The sequence below is a fragment of the Scylla paramamosain genome, chromosome 23, assembly GCF_035594125.1.
Source record: "Scylla paramamosain isolate STU-SP2022 chromosome 23, ASM3559412v1, whole genome shotgun sequence".
Lineage (NCBI taxonomy): Eukaryota > Metazoa > Arthropoda > Malacostraca > Decapoda > Portunidae > Scylla > Scylla paramamosain.
In genome coordinates this window covers 13,143,255-13,151,179 of record NC_087173.1, presented here as the reverse complement: position 1 = coordinate 13,151,179, position 7,925 = coordinate 13,143,255, and the positions used below count along the sequence as shown (strand labels likewise).

The window sequence follows — 7,925 nt, the reverse complement described above, 5'->3', positions numbered from 1 at the left end:
CACTTTCTCCCTTGTTATCCTAGTTTTCCTCGCCACTCTTTCTTCGATCTATTTCTTTCCATCTTCTATCTCTCATACCACCTCTCTCCTCCTCCTCATACAACTTTCTTTTCCTATTTAAAGTTTGATTCTCTGATTTTCATTTAACTTCTGCTAAAAATTGAAGGTTACGAACACACACACACACACACACACACACACACACACACACACACACACACACACACAGAGAGAGAGTTAGAGAGTTAGAGAGAGAGAGAGAGAGAGAGAGAGAGAGAGAGAGAGAGAGAGAGAGAGAGAGAGAGAGAGAGAGAGAGAGAGAGAGAGAGAGCACCAAAAGTAAGCGAATATAGGTTGGTTACTTGCATAGGCGACTGTTAATTGCATCACCATCATATGAACACCCACGCCCTCTCACGCCTCCACTACCTGTCTGACGTCAAGCATACCTTCCCCGCCTCTCTGCCCTCTCTCCCCCCTCACACCCACAGCCAAGCAGCGTGGTGCAGGACTAAGCTCTGCTTTTAGCCTTGATCCAAATTGGCTCAGTTCTTGGTGCATTCCAATTCCTGATTATCCATGTCGAGATGAAGATCGTTTTGATCTCTCTCTCTCTCTCTCTCTCTCTCTCTCTCTCTCTCTCTCTCTCTCTCTCTCTCTCTCTCTCTCTCTCGTATGATTTTACCAGGTTTTTCTTCTTTTTTCTTTGTGCACACACACACACACACACACACACACACACACACACACACACACACACACACACACAAACGGATAAAAACCACAAAACGAAGTGAATCACACGTTCCCAAGTGATTCACAGCAGCAGCAGCAGTGGTAACATCAGCAGTACCAGCAACAGCAGCAGCAGTAAGCAGCAGGCGCCAGTCAGCCCAGCATGGGAGTACTCGTTAGTTTGACACGCTATGTTCAAATGAATAAAGAGGCTTTCACGTGAAGTAATAAATATAATTTCCTGGAATTATAAAGAATTATGCACACACAACTCACAACATGTACTAGAGAAACGCTTTGCTTTACATGTTCCAACTCAAAGTAAGAGAAGCCAACACACCGTGACTCAGCTCAGAGAGTAACCCGGACATGCACACGTCCAAACACGACCATGAACACACGCGGCAGAGAACAACATGGCAACACAGGCCGAGAGTGCCAGTGAGATAATGGCAGGAAGGAGCCGCTGGCCAGGCAGCAACCCACTCCACCAACACACTCAGGAGAACGGTACACTGTATGCAACTGTTCCCACGAACCCTCTAATCTCTATGCACGTAAAGTGAGAGCTGCTTATTTTTTGTCCAGAATATTGTCGATCTCAATTCCTCAAGAGACCAAACACACACACACACACACACACACACACACACACACACACACACACACACACACACACACACACACACACACACACACACACACACACACGCTAGGTACTCACATGTAGAAGGGCCTGCGGGAGCCGTCTCTGTACCACACCACCAGGACAGGAGCGTCCCTGGGCCTGCTGTTGGCGGCCATGCACGGCAGGTGAGCGGGTGTACCGTCCACGGCGTCCACTGTCGACATGGGCCCTGCAGGACAAACAGCGACATCTCAGTTAAAAAAAATAACAGCCGCAATGTGACAGAAAATATAAAACGCTCACAATACATACAATTTCTTTCCCTACAGCACAAAAGTAAATACGTCCAAACACTTCAAATATTAACAAGGCTGTCAAAAAATTATTATTATATTTGATTGCATATTGATCGTTCTAAAAATTAATCGCGCTGTTGTTCTGATGCCAAATCACACTTACACAGTGAACGATTTTTTTTTTATGTAAGAGGGACTAGCCAATGGAAATAAAAATATAAAAAAATAAAAAAGGTCCACTTGAATGACAGTTCCGAAGGTCAAATGGGATAATCAAATATTGAAGGATAAGTGTCTGACAGCTTCCCTCTTGAAAAAGTTCAAATCACAGGAAAGTGGAAATACAGAAGCAGGCTGGGAGTTCCAGAGTCTTCCAGAGAAAGGAGACGACGGAATGGACAACATCACTGCGAAGAATCTTAATGGTAGCATGAAATAGTCGGTGGGTGGAGGAGAGGGAGAAACACGCCGTGAATCATCCAAGGTGGGGTTTTTAGTGAAGGTTTGAGCAAAGAGTTCATCTTCTTCCGCCTTATTTATTATTATTCTTCCCTAATATTTTACGTAATATTTTCTAATTTAGTGGGTAATACGTTACCATATGCGTGAGTTACTACATTGCCATTATTTTTGTAGCCTTTACAGCCACGATAGCAAGGTGACGACTGAGTTATTGGGATGAGAGAGAGAGAGAGAGAGAGAGAGAGAGAGAGAGAGAGAGAGAGAGAGAGAGAGAGAGAGAGAGAGAGATTAAGACAAAGGCAACGAAATAAAGTCACAAATTACAAATAATCACGTTCCTGATGAGAGTTAATCATCATAACACCACTTGTGCAACACACACACACACGAAAAAAATAAAATAAAATAAATAAATAAAAATAAATAAATAAATAAATCCTCTTGTAATTTTCTATTTCCTTGCTCCCTCTGCCTTTCCCCTTTTCTCCGTTCTTTCCTCCTTCCAACTTTTCTTCCTTTCCTCCTCTTCCCTGCCGCTACCTCATACTGACACACTGTCTTCCCTTCTCTCCCTCCCTCCCTGGCCTGACTCTCCCACTTGATGCAGAGCAACTGGCGTTGTTAAGCACTCAGCTGGCCCGACTTCCTGTTCCTGCCTCTCAAAACACACACACACACACACACACACACACACACACACACACACACACACACAGTTACATGACATTGTACTACTTATAACTTATAATTATTATTCCTGTAACTTCAGTAGTCTCCTTGTTGACACAGGGATGCCAGAGAACATAAGAACATAAGAACATAAGAAATAGGGGAAGCTGCAAGAAGCGACCAGTCTTACACGTGGCAGTCCCTGTATGAAATATACCTACCTATTTCCACCTATCATCCCCATCCATAAACGCGTTTAATCTTTTCTTAAAACTTCCTAATGTCTGAGCACTAACAACATGATTACTGAGTACTGAGTACTTACAGCAAATACATTTGGCCTCCAGGCATAGTACACTTCATGATCTTTATTTTGTCTGAACTCTTCTTCACTACATTCTTTCCCGCGCTGACTACGGAAAGAATAAAACACTGTTACCAGACGCGGCACAGAGGGAGACTGGGGAAATTCATGTATGATTCAGACTGTGTGCATTACTAAGCCCACCGCCCACGTCTTCAGCATTTGTGAGTGTAATGTAGTGACACGCACGCATCGTCACCTTATGTGTCTTCACCACGGGACAAAAGGTTCTCCCAGTAATTACGAGGTCAGTCTCTCGTGCTCTCCATCAGCGTGATGCAATTACCCTCAAAGATGTATTGCTCTCATACAGTTTCTTTTCCTTAATGTCATTCACCCGCCTTGTTCTTGCTTCTCTCTCTCTCTCTCTCTCTCTCTCTCTCTCTCTCTCTCTCTCTCTCTCTCTCTCTCTCTCTCTCTCATCCTCCCCCTGTCTCACATATTTCTTCAGTGCAAAAGATTCGTTTACCTTTTTTTATTTCACAAACTTTTATTTCCTTTCCTTCCGCTGCAGTATCTTTCTCTCTTTTTTTTTTTTTTACAGGTTTATTTATACAAAGTTATTAAATATAGTTGAAAGACGTTACTCTCTCTCTCTCTCTCTCTCTCTCTCTCTCTCTCTCTCTCTCTCTCTCTCTCTCTCTCTCTCTCTCTCTCTCTCTCACCTCCAAAAGATACGGTGATATTTTGTCTTTGTTTGTCTCTCTCTTTCTTTGTACTACTGTAGTCTTCCGTTTGAATTAAACCATTTTGCCTTCTCTGTCTGACTGTCTGTATCTATGTCATCTTTCTTACTTTGCCCAGTTTTTACTATTTGTTTTCTTCAATTATTTTTTTTCTTTTCTTTGTACTCCTCCTCCTGCTGCTCCTCCTCCTGCATTTATCTCTCTTCTTAGGTGACGTAATTTCACAATGCCCTAAAAAAACTTTCCTTTCCAGCTGTCTGAATCTAATTTTCTCTTCCCCTTTTGTCCTCCTCCTCCCTTGTTTATGAGTCTTTCGCTTCTACGTTGATTCTTTTCTACCTCTCCTAAGACCAATTTCGTTTTTTTATTTAATTTTATACCGGATATTCTCTTCTATTTTTCTTTTATACATAGAATTATATTTTTCGTTTGTCTTAGCTTCTATTCAGCATGTCTTTTGTTTTTGCCCATTGTGTCTATTTATTCCCTCTTCCTTTTATTTTCATTCTTTCCTTGCATCCCTTCACTTCCTAACCTTCAGAATTTTCCAGCAGGTATTTACTTATCTATTTATATTTCTATATTTTATTTATTTATTTATTTATTTATTTACTTTTTATTTTATTTATTTTATTTATTTATTTATTTATTTATTTATTATTATTATCATTATTATTCTTTTTTCTTTTTCAGCGCATGCTTGCTCACACCAGCTGCAGTCATCAAGTGTCCTGTCCGCTGAGATCCTTCAACGCTTACCATCAGCACAATATCTATTTTTTTTTTCTTATTGTTTCATCAGTTCTGTAATTCCAGTGCACTGTTCACACCTTACTTTGGGAGCTGAGCATCGCTAGTGTTGCTTACATTTTATGACACCACTTTATCTGAAAATTTTCCATCTTTTTTTTCTTTTTCGCATTAAGGTTCACAAGTAAGGACGACCATATTCTGAAAGACTTTCGCAATTCACCTTCACTACTTTCAAAAGGCTCTAGTTAAAGCTAAACGGGATTTTTATCGTTGTAGTGAGAGATCAACAAGATTTTTGCGTTACTAAGAGGAGAAACACTCTAGGGAACCACGCTAATCATCACTGTGGCCTTGGAAAACAGTCACTGTGAGAGAGCAAAGCGTTTTAGAATATGGGCTTATGTGCATCGCTGAGAACGCCTAGAGTGAACACGGTCAAGAGTAGCGCAGGGCAGCATCAGCCAAGCTTCAACACCAACGGGTAGAGGAGATGCGAAAGTGGCTGCCGAGTGACGTGGGTGCCTGTGGGTGGGACGAGAAGCGACGGAAGAGCGGAAAAAAAATGTATATGGTATTCGGTGCAAAAAATTTTCTTCAGTATTGGTAGCGGGAGTAATGCATGGCTGTACTTGGGCATTCTCTCTCTCTCTCTCTCTCTCTCTCTCTCTCTCTCTCTCTCTCTCTCTCTCTCTCTCTCTCTCTCTCTCTCTCTCCGTGTGTGTGTGTGTGTCATAATGAAAAACACTCTCGTATACCTCACCAACACCCGGGTAAGCAGAGTGACACCACTAATTTACTCGACACTATCATTAGTTTGGACCGTAAGCGAAATCAAGTAGCATTGTTGTGTTTGATTAGGAGAGAGAAAGAGAGAGAGAGAGAGAGAGAGAGAGAGAGAGAGAGAGAGAGAGAGAGAGAGAGAGAGAGAGAGAGAGAGAGAGAGAGAGAGAGAGAGACTGCGTACTTTGTAAATTTAACACAAAAAAGATCCTTATTTATGAGGATTCATTAATGAGGGTTAAGGGAAATGGCTTCTGGTCACACCAACTGCTACCGCCTTTAAACTGTGTGTGTGTGTGTGTGTGTGTGTGTGTGTGTGTGTGTGTGTGTTGGTATAACGACCCTCATATCTCTTCTCAACTATTCTCATTTTCTCCTTCCTCTTCCTCTACCTCCCTAATACTTCCTCTCCCTCCCCTCATCCTTTTCACAGCTGACCTCTTACCCTCCCTCTCTCTCTCTCTCTCTCTCTCTCTCTCTCTCTCTCTCTCTCTCTCTCTCTCTCTCTCTCTCTCTCTCTCCATCCCCCTTTCCCTGTTCTCTCACCATCCTAACAGGCCGCCCCTTCCCTCCCTTCCCTTCGCTCAGTCCACAGCACCAGGCCGCCCCACAACTCCCGCGAGAGAGGCCACGAGTCTTGATCTGATGGCCGTGGGTTTGAGCCTCAGCCGTGAGCTACTCGATGCAGAAAGCGAATCTCTCCGGTACCTGTGGCAAGGGTGTGTGACCTCACGGGAACAGGCCGCGTGGAAAGTCATGTCCGCTTTTCCCCTTTCACTCTCCGCTACAGTAAATTCTCGCCTTCTTTCCTTTACCAGTCAGGAAAAAAAAAAAAAAAAACAATCTGGCCTTATCCAACAGCACAGACACCGTCATTACCTGCGGCAAAACGTATTTTCCAATTTCATGTTCATGATATTCTTCTTTTTTTTTCCAATAATGAAATATATTAACGCGAAAGTAAAAATCATGTTAACTGTGATGCGTGAAACGTGTTTTTCTGCGTCACTTCTCACTGCAGAGAGAAACTTTGTGTTGCCATTGAATTAATAACTACTGGCGAAGTCATGACGAAATAATTCACTAGTTCAGGGCAAATTATACTTTCAGTGATACAATTAAATCAATTTCGCAGTGAGTGGAGTTGAAAAGTTGCCACACACGGCGGCGGGAAAAGACACAGGCTGTGCTCAAGGCTGACTCATTGCTGCCAGTCGCCCACATGGTGAAGCAACAAACACACACGCGCACATGGCGAGTCACGAACACTGCGAGAAAAAAAAACCTTGTCACCAACTTCTCAACACTGACCTGCCTCCCTTGCACCAGTAAAGTGCCTAATTACCACCCTGCCTGTATTATTTCGTGGACGCCTTCCAACCGTCGCCTCGCCAGTGCCACACCGCCGCCACCCCAGGGAAATAGACGTTTTCCTGGGACCATTACGTCACGTCCCGCTGCCATTATGTCTTGTTCGCCCCGTACATGTTGCGCAGGAGATAATGACACGACCCACCTTTATTCCACCTACCTCTTCTCCTCTAGTATCGTCTCTTCCAGCTTCTCCTTCTGCTTCTAATCCAATTCTTATTTCTCGTTTACGGCTATTTTCTTTTGTTTTCTGCTTCTAAGTGTCTTCTTTTGTTGCCGTGCTCTTCCTGTTCCTTGTTTATTTACATTTTTTTTTTTTTCTCTTCCGTTCTCATCATCACAACTCTGCTTCTTTGTGTGTTCCAGCATCCATTTGAGCAATCTCTCTCTCTCTCTCTCTCTCTCTCTCTCTCTCTCTCTCTCTCTCTCTCTCTCTCTCTTCATCGCAATGTTACTTCGCTTTTCGTCCTATTCCATTTTTTCTTGTTACATCTGATATCCATTCTCGCCTCATCTCGGGTACTCCTCCTCCTTCCTCCTCCTCCTTCTCCTCCTCCATGGCTCTCCGTCCAGCGACCTCCCACCATTCTCCTCCTTTCGCCTTTACCACTTTCCTAAGTCTTATTGGACACAATCCTGCACTTACCGCAAAAAAAGACTACCCGAGAAGCGTAATCTTTCACCCCTAAAGGAAAAGGGGAGAGGAAAATAAAAGTAAAATTACGGTGGACGAACGAATCTGGTAGTCCTTGACCCTTTTCGGTTTCTGAGAACATTTTACTAGAAACCTGAAGGCTGTGGCTCAGAGCTTGGAAATGAGCAAATGATATACGGTTCTGGAAGTTGTCAAGGTCAGCAGAGGCAAAGTAGCAAGTCTGAGCATAAGTTCTTTGGAAGCTAGAGAGAAAACATATAAAAAAAATCATATTCATAGCACAGGAAGTTGTTTTGGTGTTTATTTGCGTCAGACCTGCACACAAGGTAAGCCGTCTGCGCCAAGCAAAGGCAGACTCAGCTCTGCTCCGCGTGTCTGAACCATTCTCCTTGCCTGGATCTGAGCCGCAGCGCCGCCTGGCCTCGCTGGGAACAAGATCACGTTTCTCTCACTAATTCATCGTGAGAACGTGTGTGAAAACTGAGTCAGTGTGTTCATTTCTGGTGCCCAGCCTCCCTTGGCATTA

General features: G+C 43.4%; 1 long non-coding RNA gene across 1 annotated transcript in view; it reads right to left on the bottom strand.

Annotated features, from left to right (window-relative positions):
- Positions 1-948: 948 nt before the first annotated feature.
- Positions 949-7,925, bottom strand: part of LOC135112243 (uncharacterized) — an 11,987-nt gene continuing 5,010 nt past the window's right edge. Inside the window, exon 2 of the long non-coding RNA XR_010274198.1 lies at positions 949-1,592. This is a non-coding gene — a long non-coding RNA (uncharacterized LOC135112243). The remainder of the gene's footprint in view (positions 1,593-7,925) is intronic.